At 45.0% G+C, this 17,635-nt stretch overlaps 1 pseudogene; it reads left to right on the top strand.

The window, feature by feature from the left end:
• The first annotated feature begins 4,658 nt into the window (after window positions 1-4,658).
• LOC130405648 (immunoglobulin superfamily member 5-like) lies at window positions 4,659-17,126 on the top strand (annotated as a pseudogene).
• The last annotated feature ends 509 nt before the right edge of the window (window positions 17,127-17,635 follow it).

Here is a 17,635-nt window from a genome sequence, read left to right as displayed (position 1 = left end):
AAACGTATTAATGTGTTTATTCTATCCTCATGTTGGAGCCCAGGGGAAATGTGTGATCCAATCTTTTCACAAGCGATGATGCGTGGCAGCTTCAGTGGTCCTGTTGAGCAAGTTTGCTTTGCACCTTCACTTTATGGAAAGACCGTCGGGACCCCTGTTCTTGTAGACCTCTCTTATTTCACACCAGACCTGACCTTTAAAAGTGTGTTGGACCTTAACACCATTTCATCTATTTATTTAATCAATTTTTGAACAGCTTTAGTGTGAGCTGGATTTGGAATTTCCCTACTTCTACTAACTTTTAACAAGAATTTGTTCTTGTGATGCTATTGGGTTCCATTTTGTCGCCTCCATCCCTAAGCCTTCTTAACTTCATCCATTAACTTAATATCCTCCAATCCACTGCCATTGGCTCTGTGGCTTCATGGAAAACCTTCCCGTCCTTCTTTCTCTTTCTTTGCTATGAATTTACCTTAGGAGGAGGAGGAGGACGATGTGGATGAAACAAAGGTAGTAATACAACAATCCAAACAAACATTTGATTGTCGTTCTCCCAAAAGCCCCTGCACAAGCCAACAACCAACCTCCCACTCACGAGTTTAGTTCAAAGATACATAGTCTGGTCATACAGGATTTCTTCAATCTGTAAGCAATACCCTTCTCCAACCGGACCTAACTCTTGCTGAAGAGCATCAGGCCCCCTAGCCCAGTACTATGTGTGGGTTTTTTTGTGTCTTGATCTTGTCAACGTTCTCCTCTGCGGATGTTTGGTTGAACAATATCCTAGTGAATGGGACCACAATTTCCCTCGTGTTTCTAGTCCAATACTAATAAGAGGTCGTAAATGACTGATTGTATAAACGATTTTTCAGACTAATGTTTCAACCATGGCGCAGTGTTCTAACAGGACCTATAGTTCACTTACAGGTGTGTCTCTTTCCAACAGGAGGATGAGTAGTCGGAGCTGGTGAGCGTCGGATGATGAGACCCAAGCTTACACAGGTAAACTACACTTATCGTCTACTTACAGCCTCTTCCGCAGTACCCCACTCCACCACTCGGTGGCGGTAGAACATTATGTGAATCAGTAGATAGTTAACCCTTTTAATGTTTGGCAGTAACCTAATCAGATTAATTGGAAAGATAAGCCGGCATCCAAGCAAGGAATTGCTATTATGTGCCTCATTGACCCCAATGTCAAATTAAAGGCCACCTAATTACAACATTATTAAACAACCTTTGCATTATTTATAAAGCGGGAGCAATAACATCCAGAAAAGTATTGTGTATGTGTGTATATGTATATATCTGTGTGTTGTTCATTTCCCAGTAAAATCATGCTAATATTAATTATTAGTGCTCAGTCCGAATAATTGGATATGCATCCTTCAGATAGGTATTCGAATCTCAATTCAGTAAACCATTGGTTCTGAATTTGCATAGCCATTCAAAAAATAAATACATGAAGCCTTCAAATAGTGATAGGTAAGGGATAAAATATCCATAGATAATATTTATAAAATATAAATCGATGGATGGATGAATGGATGGCTAGGATCGTGGAACATAAGGCATAGAAATAAGGGTTGTGGCGAGCAGGGGGTAATTTTTTTGAAGGGGTTTTAATAAAAATCTAATTAAGCAGCTATTTTGAACTTTTTCCAAAATATACCAAAATACACTACCAACTAATAATAACGGGTTGGTTATTTAATAATCCTGAATAGAAACGGTAACGGTTTTCCTTTTTATGACGACCTGTGCGATTCGCTCTAGGTCAGGGATGGGCAACTTTTATGATAAAGAGGGCCCTTCATTGGGTGCAACAACTCAATGAACTCAAACCCAACAAGCATGATATTCATTGCAGTTGTAGTAGTTGTAGTGGCGACTTAAGTGGATATCTTTAATGACTGATATAGTTTCTAAGCAAACTAGACACATGGGTTTGCCTTTGGATTCTATGAATTCTTCTCATCATTCTTGACCGAGTTTTCTGTAACTGGATCAATTATTATTATTTGCTTTTAGGGCGCCAGTTGCCCATCCCTGCTCTAGGTAAATAGCGCTAGACCTGCCGTATCAATGAATCTAAACTTCGCCCCATGTTCAAACCATCAAATTGTTATATGAAGTAGACCTACTCTCACATTACGGAAGCAGTGTGTCTTCAGAACACGGAAGCTCTGATGCTACAGAGTCGCACTCTGACCGATGAGTTCATCCGAAAGCCACCGACGTCCAGGTGGCTTTAAGTGATATGTAGTTTAGCTTTTTTTCTACAACTTTGTAGAAATGTGAAGGAACACGTTCTCAGTTGATACAAACGCGATCAACAGCTATGGTCTCCGCCGTCTCCGAATCAGGCATGGAAAGATCTGTGTTGTTAATTTTTTAGGTTCTCTCTCCAAATATTCAAATATTTGTTTGTAAAACCTGAAGAATATTCAAAGTTTTAAATGATGTATTCAGGTAAGCCCTAGTAATTATATTACCTTTCACCTTGGGATGCACACATGTCCCCCTCCGTTAACATTTTAAGAAAAGTCAGTATAAGGATAAACAAAACGTTATGTTTGTGGTGGATACCAGATTCTCCCTAGTCAAAAGGCTTAAACTAACACACTCGCACGCACGCACATGCTGACAGGTCCTGCAGGGTGAGGCTGAGCCACAGAACAACCCAGAACATCTCTTATCTCATCCATTTTGGATGCTCTTTTTAGGCTCTTGAGGCAGGGAGCAAACACCACCACCATGATTATGATAATAATAATCATAATCATAATCTTCAAAGCCTGACTCTGTTGATCTCTTCTGTCAGTCACGTGTGAGCGTCTCTCTCTGCAGCAGTCCTCCCGGATTCGGGGGGGATAGAGCCGCTTGGTAGAAGGCTTTTTCTGCCATGGCCATTTTTTGGGCTGTTTGCCCTGTAGCATCCACCCCCCATAAGCCCTTGTCATGCCTCGTTACAGCGAAGCCTTAACAACACCCAGTGGTGGCTCATGGTGGATGAAGATGATGTTGATGACGATGATGATGATGATGATGACGAGGGGCAGTGTTGGTGGTGGTTGCCTAACACTTGGTTTGGGGCGGGGTTTTGTCAGTTTGTGCCCCGACTGAGTTGGATGACCTCATTAATTTTTCATTGTTTCTTCTTTTGTTCCAGCCCATTTTGAAAGCCCTCTCAGAACCCCCCCCCCCCCCGCGCCCCCGGCCCCACCCTACACCACCGCCCACCAGGACCCTCCTCGGAGGGGCTGTCTCTGTTTCCCAACCACTGGACCCTTACTGGAAACGTCTTGTTCCACAGGGGCCCAAGAAAGTCCTCCAAGCCCACCGTCATATTTACCCATTTTTGGCGATTGACTGCAACGTTGACCTAATTTTTATATTTCATTTGTAGGTTGAACAATGTCGTCTAGTGGAGTCGTGTTTTGTACAGTCAATGTGAAAAGGCAGTCTGTGCGTGTGTGTGTGTAAACACTTCTGGTCCATTTTTGAACTTACTGTTTCAAATTGGTAATTTTATACCACAAATAGTAAATGATAGTTGTTACTATACACACCATTGATTGCAAGCAATTTCTGAACCAAAAATAACAGATTTGAGAAATATCACACTTTCCACCATTTTCAATACACTATTATGACGTACTGATGTCTTAGAATTTCATGCAGCGATAGCTGTTTAAATGATGTGCCTCGATGACTGCGAACGGAAATTATTTGTACCAGATGTATGAATGTAACCCAAGAAGCCCTTACACCCACATGAGTGCGAGACACACACATACACTGTATGACTGTGTGTATTATCTCCTGTGCCAGAGGTTCTGTGCTTCTTCCACTGAATGAATATTGCTGTTTTTAAGACTTGCACTTTGTGGACATGCAGTTTAAAGCACATGTCGGTGACTAAGCCATAGACACAAACAAGAATGACATCAATAAAATAGTGGTACAAAAAACAAACGTGACCGAATTGTGTTTTCATTTTGAAATGGTTCGCTGTTGATGGATATTTATAGACGCACAATCGTCATGTTTGTACAGTGCCGGCAGGAGTCGAGGGGAATGTGGACAAAGGTTTTGTCCTTGGGGCTAGTCGAAGTAAAGAGGCTGCATCATCTGGGTTTAATGGACTTCCAGAGGGTAAACGTCCATTCCTAAATGCTCTCATTCAAAGTGCCCCCTATAGCCTTATTGCTGGGAATGTGGAGAGGTGGTGGTTCCACAACACAGGGCCACAAACGGGAACAGCTATCAATATTGTTGGCTTGATTTTCTATACAAATTTCTCTAGAATTGGACTACAATCTACAACTTGACTTTACTCCCTGTTTAATCAGAGCAAGTTGTTGAATTCCCTCTGGAGACGAAAAAATTATTTGTGAAGGCGGGTCTCAACACCTTACAGGTGTTTCTCAAGGGTTGGTCACATGAACATATCAGCCCTCATCCATTTATCTGGGGGGGGGGGGGCACAGGGAAGTCAGGGGAACTAAAAAGCACATTATTCCCCACTATGAGTCACGGTGTGTTTACTCATGCTCTGCACGGGCTGCAGGGCAAAAGTTCCCATCACCTGCTTGTTTTTTGGTAATATTTAACAGCCATGGTATTTGGGAAGGGGGGTGCGGGGGTCAGCTTATGGCAGAGTCCCAGTGACTGGGAGATCAGTCAACACGCAGCTTTATTTTCACCACAAACCTTGAACACCTGCTATTGCAGCCACACAGAAGCTACGCCAAGGTGAGTACTACATACGACAAATACTATATGTCGTGTGATGTTGGAATTGTAAATATCTGCTATGAGAGTGCTGTACACAATTCGTAAACAATGCAAAAACCTGCAGTTTTACTTTTACCACATACCTTGGAGATGTGCCGATGGTGACAAATCACTAATTGTATTTTACTAGTGAAGTTATGATATAGGTCCATACTATAGTGTATGATATTGATGTGATTGTCCAAGTGTTGCTGCCGAGGAATTTGTAAGGGCCAACCCATGATCATAATTAAGTCTATTACATATTCTTCAATACAAAACCCTAGTTTGAAAAATCCAACTACAAATTACTGATGGTTACTAATGGTTGTTTAATCATTAAACATTATTTTCCAGTATATAAACCGGCAGGCCTATTTAAAAAGCATCTAGAAAGTAGGCCCTGGCAGATAATTGATACGCATATGGTTGATTGCTTTTTCTCTTTTGGGATCAATAGATTTGCCATCAAGCACTCAAGACGGCTGCCTAATTTAGCCTTGTTTCCTACTTTCTTAAGGTCACCTTCTCTTTGAACAATGGCGTGAGAGAGTGTGTGTGTGTGGACTGAACATGGTCAACATTGTCTTCCTGGCTGCGCTGGTGGTCCTGTCCTTCCCGACCGACGGTAAGCTAACAGCCGTGCAAACACAGAGAGAAGGCTCCGTGTGACGATGGGAGCCGTGTTCAGACAGGAGCCTAATGTGCCTGTTTCGACCGCCATTTCCTGCGTCGTGATGTGCTTAATCGCAGCACCCTTGATACTAAACCCACAGACCTGTCTAATTAGACGGCCTAATGATCTATCTGCACGGTATTAATTTTCGTCAAAATGGCTGTCTTTCTAGCGCAGTAAGATATAGCCGGCGGCCGGGGGACTTCGGAGTCACCGGTTCACGTTCCCAATAGGAGTGGAGCAAATTATTTCCATTACTCTGCTATTCTCCGAATGCAAACTGGAAGGACTGAGCTGGCCTAGATCATTCTCAGACCTAATTTCCTAACCGGATACATAATTTATGCAGCAGCACACACATTTTGGCTAACCATAAACAAGTAGTACATCATTCTTGAGCCTGTGTGTTGTAAAGCTATTATTTCATGTTCCGAAAGTTTCCCGTCATAGTTTTTTAATATTCAGTCTTGTTATGCGCCATTTGTCGCGGTGCTTAGGAAGGGGGCAAGCCATAAACCCACTGAAATCTGGAGCGTGCGTGTTTGTGTGTGTGTGTGTCTGGGTGAGGGACAGAGTTAGCGGGTGAGTTGTGGTCTTCTTGCACGTATACCTTCATGTCGATGTTTCTCTGCTAATATTTATAGAGCGTGGGAGAAGTGATAGACGTAGCAGTAGCAGGAAACGTACAACAGTCCAGACGTCTCCTCGGGTCAAAAGACTTAATCAATTACCCCAACCTGCGAGTTAAACATAAAAGCAGACACATTAAGCATCTATAAATGTTTATCCTGGCAGGTTGCTACTGTGACCTGCTGTTGCCGGCTAGACGCTCATTTTGAATAGTTTGCTATGCAACATGGATCTATTTAGGCTCCATCCGAACATCGGAGCAGGAAGGTGTCCATTTATGTAAAGGCAGCGTCCACAAGTACACTAGCTGACGATCAAAGAAAGCACAGTTCTTTCTTCAATAATCTCTTCAGTGTGATAGACAGCCCTCTTGCGTATTTAAAGGTGGCCATCTTTTTTTTCCTCAATAGTATCTTGTTGATCACTATTGACCTTCAAGATACTATTCAGACATTGATACTACTGAACTCACCAGTGCAACCTCAAATAATCAATTGAATGGGTCACTGTGTCAAAGATAACCTATTGGCTTTTTCCATTTTGTTATAGTATACATATGTATATATAGATAGATAGATTATTGAATGAACTAAAGTGAACCCTACCTAAAACAATCCACCATAAAGCAGACAAAGCGGGCCTCAACCCCCCCTCCTCTGGGTGCAGGCGGCTGCCAGATGCAGTTGGAGCCGCAGAGCCTGACGGTGCTGCGGGGCTCGGAGGCGCGGCTGACCTGCTCCACCAGCGAGCCGTGGTCGGTGATGGTGTGGCTGCTGAACGGCGCCTCCCTGCTCACCATCTCCTCGGAGCATGGCGTGCTGCCCTCCGGGGACCCTAACGTGACGGCGGTGAAGGGCCGCGGCGCCGCGGGGAGGTCCAGCTGGGTGCTGGTGCTGCAGGCCGCCGCGAGACGCCACCGTGGGCAGGTGACATGCGACATCCAGGGGAGGACCAGAAGACGGCCAGCCTGTTTGTGCAAGGTGCGGTGTGGTTATAGGATCGTTCACGTGTGTGGACTGTTTGAAGGAGGGAAGGAATCTTAGACTGGAGGAACATCACTGCCATCGTGTTTTGAATCTTGAAAGAGTTAGAATTTTGGATGTGGAAATGCAAAACGCTTTAAATTCACAGCATTCAAATATTATTTTCATTACAAGGTAATCTGAACGTATACCTTATTAATTCAGTTCTTTGTTCATTCAAATTTGGTATTTCAAGGTATGCCACTTCATAAACAACGAGTCAAATATATTTTTTGTTCATTAATACAGATACAAAAAATACTCATATTGAAGATGTCAAAATACGGATCAGAAAATTGAAGTGATAGAAATTCAAACTGAAGTAGCAGATTATTCCAAGATCAGGCCAAAGCAATCAAGACTAAATGGAATGAAACTGACTGCTGGCCTATCAGAGGGCTGTCTGCCCGTCGTGAAATAATAAAAAAAGGTCCAGAATTAAACCCAGCAATGGCAAACAGGGAGAACTACTGGGCTCTGGTAAGTTGTCTGTTTTGTTTAGTTTAGGACGATTCAAACTCAGAGCTTAATAAGCACAGGGGTTCAAACCATCTTAACACAAAATAACAGCTGTGATAAATGCTCTTCCCAGCGGGGGTAATAACTAGTCTAAATATTATTCAATCTACCAGGTCCAGTGTCAGGTCCCATTGATGTAAATGAATTAGCTGTTTTTGCAAAATTCTAAATTTTATGGGTGTGATTTGCTTCCATAAGAGACAGCAGTACAGAGGTAATGTTTGTGCTCTATCTGGGAAAGCATCAGAGACTATGCAGAAGTAGGTTGTACATTGCGTGTTGTTTCTGTGCATGCATGTGTTTAAAGCCCTTTTATGGATTTGGCATTTCCAATACTTTCCTCCGTTTTCTCTCCGTCTCATGGCTGATTCATACTGGCAGGCTAATGGAGAGGAACTGTTTATATTGTAGAGGATTTCAGAGGCTGTTTGTGAAAGAACTACTTTTCTTCATGGTAACTCATTTTGGCAAGAGCATGCAAAGAAATTCACGACCACACAGGCACAGAAAACACTTTCTCTGAGAGAGAAAATATCAAGTCAAATATGTGATGAACGGAGAAAAGGAAAAATAAGTGTTTCTACTCCCACACATCACGGCCAAACATCACGAGTACCCCATCTCACACAAACACATACACACACAGACACAGACACACACACACACACACACACACACACACACACACACACACACACACACACACACACACACACACACACACACACACACACACACACACACACACACAGACACACACACACACACACACACACACACACAAACAAACACATACACATACACACACACACAAAAGATGAAGAGGTGTCATCTTTTGCTCTACCCTCTGACATTTAACTCCTAATTGGCTGTCTCTTTGTTGGCACTTTGCTACAAGGTTGTGTTTGGGCGTTCTGTGTCAGTGTTTATTTAATTATTTTTTTCCATTTCAAAGGGGTTGACAGATCAGGTGCACATCAGATCGATCCGGGTTTTTTGTCAAGTGTGTGGAGCTCATTTGGGCCTGTCTGCCTCGTCCCACTGGTCTGGGTATGTTTGATGGCCGTCATGATATTCTGAATGCCTGTGTGTGTGTGTGTGTGTGTGTGTTGTGTGTGTGTGTGTGTGTGTGGTGTGTGTGGTGTGTGTGTGTGTGTGTGTGTGTGTGGTGTGTGTGGTTGTGTGTTGGGCAGACTTAATACCAGTCAGCACAACAGGCGGGGCAGGATTTACGGGCGTCTGGCATGCCTGCTGCTCCCTCCCTGAGCATCTGAATGGAAGAGAGTGCGTTGCCTCTTCACTGAACTTTTAGTGTGTTGACGCTATTGATGGATTTTTATGCAGATGTTGCGCATAGAGGGAGGGGGAGACGCAGAGAGGAGATGAACTGTTCTGCCGGAGAGTTTAAAAGTCAGGCCATGACAAACACGTGGTCGGGTCCATTGCAGCACTGGCAGAGTTACGGCCCATCTCCACCGCCTGCCTGTAGCACTGCAGTGTCGAAGCACCGCCCTTAATGTGGCGTGACTGGAAGTGTCCTCCAAGTGATTCTGAAGAGAGGATAAAAAAACAACAACTGAATTAGCAAACTGAAAAAGAGCTCATCAGTGTTCACTGGAAAGTCACTTGACAAGTCCTCGATCAGGGAAGATTACAAAGAAGAACCGGTGTTAACCAGTTCAATGCAACTGAAAGTAGGACTTAATATGAATACATAGGCCTTCTGAATCAAACCAGGACTCCATCACTTTAAAAGTTGATGAGAAACAAATGACACATTTGTTAGCATGGCCGGGGGAACCATGAAACTATCTACACTTTGAGAAAGTCCCGGCGGTGTTGGGCCATCATATCGGCAGGCCGGTCAGACCCCATTGACATATGAATGGATGCCTAATGGTTTGTGTTTCAGCTCGAGATCCCTGGACCTGGAGCCTATTCTGACCTTATTATTCAGCCAATTTCCCTCTCTGCACGCCCTCAAACTGAGAGCTCAGCTAAAAATCTGAATGAAAAAAACAGTCTTCACTGCAGAATATAATACAAAAAAAGGAACCAACAGGAAACAAAAGGCAATGACCCAGTCCCTCCAATAAAATAAAGAGCAGGGCTCCTATAGCTGCCAGAGCCACAAATCTGCATTGACGTATGCAGCCATTAACAGAAGTGTAGGGTTAGCCCGCACACACAACACACACACACCCACACACAACACACACACACACACACACACACACACAACACACACACACCCACACACACACACACACACACACCACACAACACACACACACAACACACACACACGCACACACACCTCAGGTCTGGATGCAGAGGATCGCTATGACCTGACACAGGCCCTTGAATGAATCCTGTGTCTTGGCATGTCCAGTCAACAGTCAGCAACTCTGCCTGTGATTTGTGCACTGCAGCCCCAAATATACTGTTGGAGGGGAGCCGCAAATCTGTTGGACACGCTGTCCGAATAACGCCCACCACCTCTTTCACACCCCACCTTCCGCCCCGCACCCTGACATGTTTATTGTGCAGCCGCATAAATATGAGGCGAGAATGCTCATTCTTTTTTTTTTTTCTTTTGCTCATTTAGGTCTCCTCCTTCTCTCTTCTCTCGCTCTCTTCCTCTTCTCTTTCTCTCTCTCTCTCTCTCTCTCTCTTCTCCTCTTCTCTCTCTCTCTCTCTCTCCCTTCCCTCTTCTCTCTCTCTCTCTCCTCTCTCTCTCCTCTCTCTCTCTCTAACTCTCTCTTGCTCTTTTCCTCAGTCTCTCTCTCTCTCTTGCTCTCTTTTTCTCCTTATCTCTTCCTGTCCCTAACTCTCTTGCATGGACGGTTGAGTATGTAAAGGTTCTGGGATGGGGGTAGAGTGGGAGGGAAATGGGCCACTTTTATATAAATCAGAGAGGAGGGAACATGCCTTTGGTGACTGGGCTGAGAAGAAAAACTGCCTGGCTGAACACACACATGCACACATGTGCACCACACCACACGCACACACACAAACATGCACACACGCACACACAAACATGTACACGCACTCACACAAACATGCACACACGCACACATGCCTACACAACCACATGCCCCTACACACACACACACACACACACACACACACACACACACCCACACACACACACACACATATGCCACACATATGCCTACACCCACACACACATATTCCATACACATGCACAGACACACAAGCAATAGGAAAATACACCCCACGCTTGCTCAGACCAGGCTGCACGCAGTACAAGACATGACACAAACACACACACACACGCACACAGGCACGCCCTCACACAGGCCCGCGCCCACACATGCCGGCTCATCCTAGCAGAGAACTGCCATACTTCTTCAAGATTAAGCGCTGGCCTCAAAGCGACCACTGTGTCCCCTGCCAGGGCCCCTGCTCAGAAAGATCAGGATTAGAGCGGCTAGTGCGGGCACTTAGCCCCAGCACCAGCCGTCCCCCCACCCTCAGGCCCACCCGCCACCCACCAACCAGCCATCACGGCTTCTTCTTTTCTACTGCATCTGACCTGTGTTGAACAATCCTTTACTTTCCCAGGATGGTTCGACGGGATCTTACCCCCCCCCCCCCCCCCCCCCCCCGACTCAAATCGTTAATAGCATTCATCTTTCTGGTGTCCAGGAGAGCGCTGGTTCAGGTTCAATCCTTTGTCCCGCAGCCATTCCCCCCCTGCCCAACCCACCCCACTGTATACGACACCTCCTTGGCCAATCAGCCCGTCTGATGAAATCACCGCGGGGGGATGGCGACAGCCCATGATGCACGCACAGTCGCGCAAACCTCCGCGGCTTCGGATCGAATCAACACAGACACGTCGTTTGCTCAAACAAACGGGGCCCGCCGCCCCTGTAATCATCTCTGTCTATAGTGATGTCTGCAGCGCGTCAAGAGATTTTTTCTCTTCTGCCTGACAAAGAGACTTAGGCCCGGTACGAGCCATGGCTGCCGAGTCCCTCGAGTGGCGGATTTGGCTGGCAGGTAAGGGGAGATGAAGGGGTGTGAAAGAGAAGCATCTCCCCACCATCCCCCAGGAGACAGTCAGACACACCATCAATCAGTCAGGGGAATGAAGTCTGTCTTCTGCGAGGGGGGAAGAGGACTCCGAAGGGAAGATTGGGGCCCTTTCTTTTTACACCTCGCCGCGGGAAATACATTGCATTTCAAAGAAGGGTAATGTTGTCTGATGACGGCGCATTCAGCGCTCGGAGCGGTATCAAGTCGAAAAGAAAGAGAGGGAGGGGGGCGGGGGTTTCAATCCGTGACACGGCTTTCCTTTTATTTCAGAAAAAGGTAGCGTTGGCATCTCCGGGGGCAACAGGACCGTTCTGCAGGGTCACAGGTCAGGTTGGAGTGCGCCGCTGCAAACTGGTTCCCTGAACCCTGGGTTGGATGGCGGGTGAACGGCGTGGAGGTAAGAACGGCAGCCAATACTTTCACTCATCAACAATACACTGCAAATACATGTGATACATGAAAAGAACATTACACATCCAGGCGTGGGATTGCCTCATGGACAATGTTTTCAATGTCGATAGTATATAACTTTGGAGGTTTATGACCTCTAGAGTTTTATTCAATGTGCGCCAGGATCCGTTGAAATTGCAAATGCTGTTATCAACATAAAGTTGCAAACCCAGAATAACAAAATCCTTAACTGCATGGTATCGGGATGGATCCCATGGAGGTGTCCCCGGGCGATTACAACGTCAGCCGCGTGGGGCCCTCTGGGGGCCTCGTCACTATGACAAGCGACCTGGGCCTGAGGGCCACTGAGAGCTCCCTGGTGGAATGCCTGGCCTCCGTGACGGCCTCGCCCGACCGCTGAGCAGCCCGTATAACCGTGGGTGAGGAGCTGCGCACACACACGCACCACACAGCAATCACAGAAATAAAATGGTCACAGTCTAGTGAGTGTGGGCAAGCAATGCAGGACATGTGCAAATCCAGCAAGCAAAACGCTGCACTCTTGCTCCAAGTATGGATGGGTATCTAATGCATACAGGTTTTCCCTCTTTTGGTTGATCCAAGTTTCTACAGTAATTTGCCAGCCATTCTTCAGCCGTTGGATCCTGAAAATAACCCAAATCTATTTTCTATATCATATTACATTCCTATTCGGACGTAAATCAACTTAACAGCAAGACGTGTGTAAGGGATCTACCTGAATGCACGATTCCAATCGATAGACGATTCAAACCTGTGAATAAAGTTGCAGTGACTTCATCCGCGACAGCGAGTGACCCGTTGTGTGGTGTGTGGTGTGTGCTCAGTGGCCGAGGTGCTTCAGGGGCAGGACGACTGCACAGTCCTGCTGACGGCCACGGCTGTGCTCTCCTCGCTTCTCCTGTTCCTGCTGCTCTCAGTCTGCATCGTCTGCATTGTCCTCTGCTGCCGGCGAAGGAGACGCACAAGTAGGCACCTTTTCTTTCCTCTGGCTCTCTCTCTGGTTTTTATGACAAAGTGACAAAATATTACACCCCCTACCTCCCAACTCCCCAACCCCCCGTGCCTCATATACCCCCGCCCCCTCTGACGGCAGGCCCGCACGGGAACAATGATTAAAGTATAATGAAGGAGCTCATCGATGGGTGCACACTGACTCGGCACTGCTCCGCCACTGTCCTTGAGCAAGGGCACGCGGGGGGGGGGGGGGTCGTTGGTTTTGCTTTATTTTTTACGTCTGCGTAAGACAGAACATTGGCTGTCAGCAGAAAAGGGTTTGAGTTTTGAGCGGCTTATTTGGAGTGGCTCAGTGGAGACTGCTAGTAGAGAGTGCGCTAGAGGGTTTGGTGGCTGCAAGGCTGACAGTTTGAGTCCTGTGTCCTAAAAAGTCTGAACATGAGAGGTTAAGAGGGGGCTCCTGGGGTCAGTGGGTCCTTTTGGGTAGTGCAGTGGTATTGCATGTTGCTCAGATACTTTTACCCTCTGCCTGTCTTTAAAAAAGGTAGCTCGACCAATCCCCCCTTTCTCTTTCCCTCCCATGGCACAACAACACCGCAAATAATTAGCATTTTTTTTCACACATGGACCTGGACCAGTACTCAAAAAACACTGTCACTAAAACTGTAAACATGAATAAATCAGTGCCAACACCAAATATCTCCTACTTGGACCAGACTGAACTCTGGCAACTCGCTAAATCATGAATAGATTTAGCAAAGCCCTTAAAAGGGCTAAGCTTAATTGGAATCCGTTCAGAGTTAGCAACCATTACCAAGGTTTTTCACCAAGGTATGAGCAGTAACGCTCCTTAGACCCTCGGGATTTTAGGCTGTGCTGTGTGTACGCATCGTGTTCCAGTGATTGTCGTGTAAGACGGTGCTGCGTTTTAAAGTTTTTTACTGTTTTCTATTTTATTATTTTTCGAGCAGTCTATGGAGCAGCATCTCCAAGGAGATCCTTCCGGGCCAACATTGAAAAAACCGCAGAGGCCTGTGTGCGAGTGATAACACAAAACGGCCCCCGAGTCACTCCATTAACAATTTCCCTGTAATCCCTGTAACTGATTCCGGACCCGTAGCAAATGGTGGTGGTTTGAAGATGAGGGATTATGCCGAGATTCCCTACCTGTAACAGAGTGTGATATACATCCCCTAGCAGTGCCCTTGACTACATTGTGAGTCAGTCACAGGGCCATACTGTAACGTCTGGGAAGAAAGTTAAATCAATATCTTCTCAGCGGGTTCCACGTTTTAGAGAAAGAGGCTTACTTTCAAATCTCTGCAGCTCTTCTACGGATTATCAAACTTCACAAGGGGCATGCCTGCTTTGCAATTATTGGTGACATAATGGGGGATTTAATGTTAGTCACCTAAATGACTTTGGACAGTAGTTGGTGGGGGTTAAAGGATGGAAGGCAGAGACTATTCCCTGTGAGATAGATATGGTTTGTACCCTACCGAGGGCAAATGTAGTCTGCATTTTGGTGGAAGGCTTTGGGCCTCAGCAGCCATTACAAAAAATGTTGAAAGTCCTTAAATCTGTATCTTTCTATTATAAGAAAGGCTCAAGGCTGTGTTATTAATGCAGAACCAAAATGTTACAGTTTCTATAGATGCAGTGAAAAAGCATTGAGGCGTAGCTTAAGTAAGAGTGAATGTATTTACAGGCTACAGCTCTCTTTAGTTTTGGACTGTGAGTGATTTATGCCAATGCTAATCTTTCAGAGTCAAACACGAAGGGGACCATAAGGTAAACTATTTTCATTTGTAATTAGAACTGCGGACAGTGCAGAATGATGAATGCTTGATACTTATTTTGCTGGTGTAGCATAGCATTAATTAGTACTTCCTAAAGTATCAGGCAATATTCCATTCCTAATGTGTGAATGTCAATTAATACATATGATGTATTTATGAGAAGGACTAGGCTTTGCCGTATCCCGTTATAAAATTTGATTTAGTGCAGGCTTTCAGAATAACTGACATTTTAGTATTTGAATTGAACTTTATTAAGATTTTAATTGTGGCTGCTGAGACTAGGGAGTGGATGCAAGCTACATCGTATTTGCCAGCTTTTTAATTTAAATGATTCCAAATTAGAAGCGCTAAATTATATTGGTTTGTTGGGTCTAATGAAATGCTATGAATAATGATGTTGTTTAGTTGCTAGCAATAGTGATAAAAATAGCTTAAGTGTGAAAGCATATACCAAACAATATCATGTAGGTGGGGCGGAAAAAATGATCTATTCGCAGCTGCATATCCACTGAAGATGTCCCTGTGCAATATCAGAGATTCATGCTTTCCATTGGCCTATTGCCAATGGGTTCCACAGGTTTAACCAATCAGGGAGCGGCCTGAGCTCGGTTGCTGAGGCAGCAGGGAAGGTCAACCCGGGATATGCTGCCGAGGGCCTCCCAGGTGAGATGAACACACTAACTCCCTAATCAAGACAAAGCACTGGCTTCAGCTGTCACGGTGAACAATGTACATATAATGTGACATCATGCGCTCGCACCCGAGGGGACGTTAAGTAGCAGTCGGCGTGTGTTGAGCTAAAGCTTTGCTTTAACGCTTTGAAATGGGGGTAGATATATTTGATAAAAACTTTTAAAAGAACATCTATTTATTGTGGTATTCGCCAATGTATATCAAACATGTTCCTGTTGGCCCTCATAGAGGGAGGAACTGGGGGCCCTTCGAGGTCAGTTAGGGTCAGGCTCAACTGTTTTTTCTCACTTTGCAGATGACCCTACAAAGGGAATCCACGGTCAGACAGACTCTGTCACCATCGGCATGGTAAGAAAGACCAAAAGAAGGAAAGAAGAGAAGTGAAAGCGAGGGGGGGGGGGAGGCGGAGCTGTAACTAAATTATGCAGTCCGTCTGTCAGGCAGTCTCTCTCTGTGAGGCTTGAGTTCCTGAAACCCTCTTCCCTTTTGCTGCCCGTACTTTGACAAATCCCCCCAGTGTTATCATTGACGGATTGTTCTGAGCGAAGGCTACAAAGATTATGTTGTTTGTGATGTTTCGGAATAATATTTAAGATTTAGTTCTGAATAAATGTGACTAGAAGGGACCCACGTTTTTTTAATTGATGAATAGATTGGTTTGATTGATTGGTTGTAATGAATCTATCATTAATAATAATGTTGGGACATACAGTAGGTCAGACTAGGTCCGATTCTCGACAGGACCTTCCTCCATTGTGTTCCATTTATTTTAACGACTAAAGCACCAGGGATTCAGTGAAATGTGTCCATCTATCAATTCTAGCCCACATTTGATCACATGATTGCCGTATAGACCAGTGCAATCATGTCAATACCGCCGGCTGTGTCCTTGTGACAAACATCAAATGGGAGGAGGTTGGACAGCTACAGTGTCCTGAATTAGGTTATGCTTTTTCCAATGACCTTGTGAATGGCTTTCTGTTAAGGTCAAGAGTTCAGCTATTGAGCAAGCCATAAAGTAGAAAATAAACAAGAACGTGGCTTTCTTTAGAGTTCAGCTCAGGAGAGGCTTCAAGACAAACCCAAAGGCAACAACAATACAATACCTTGTTTTGTTTTTAATGTTGCTATTTAGAGCAGCTGCACCTCCCTCCTGCGGCAGCCTTTTTATTGACAGTCTAGCAGACAGAATGTTCCAGAATGTTCTTCAAGCTCCACACTTGAGGCCTTTTGTTAGCAAATACTAGAGGATATTAAAACAAGTGGGCCTAGGACAAAGGAAGCTAAATTTATCCACCATAGTATTTTGGCATGTGTGTAGATTACAGATCTATCTATGGATTCTGTGTTATAAGAACAGTTGGACAATAGGAATGAATGTGAACTATGTGTGAGGCTCCAGGTCCCGGATGTGGTGTCCTCCAGAGGCCGGTCTCTGCCCAGGAAGGTGGAGCCCAGGTGGACCTGAGCGAGGTGGGCCCCAAGAACGTCCGCGTGGCGACCACAGTATAGTCTCTCTGGAAGAGGTTTCTGACTCCTGTGCTCCATGTCGGGGTTATAACATATATTCTATTCCGCCATTTTTTATCGCTCGCTTGAGGGATCGTCTCAGAGCTGGGCTGCACTTATCCTTTTTTTATGTTAGTGTTTGTGTAACGTTAGGGCACAATCAAGTCTGAATCACATTCGATATCTGTATATGTTTGGAATGTTAGTCCAGATGATACAAAGGTATTTGCTTCATTTCATTTGTGATTCTGTACCTTTACAGTCAACTATATCAATGCCCATCAATAAACGTACTTAAAAGTGTTTTTCTAATATGTAACAATATTGATTCATATGAATATTATACTGTGTGTACCCTCATGTTACGTGTGTGTGTGCTCTTCCTGGAGGCACACACACACATCCACACACACACAAACAACAAACACAAACACACACCACACACACACACACACAAATGCATGCATTTACCTCCCGTGACATTGGCGTTGTACATGTCGAACTGTGTCACCAGGTGAAGGACATGCAAGCGCAACACATAACATAATCGACTGGAA

Source organism: Gadus chalcogrammus, chromosome 16 (genome assembly GCF_026213295.1).
Source record: "Gadus chalcogrammus isolate NIFS_2021 chromosome 16, NIFS_Gcha_1.0, whole genome shotgun sequence".
Classification (NCBI taxonomy): Eukaryota; Metazoa; Chordata; class Actinopteri; order Gadiformes; family Gadidae; genus Gadus; species Gadus chalcogrammus.
Note: the sequence above shows the minus strand (reverse complement) of the source record. Positions and strands in the feature narration are given on the sequence as shown.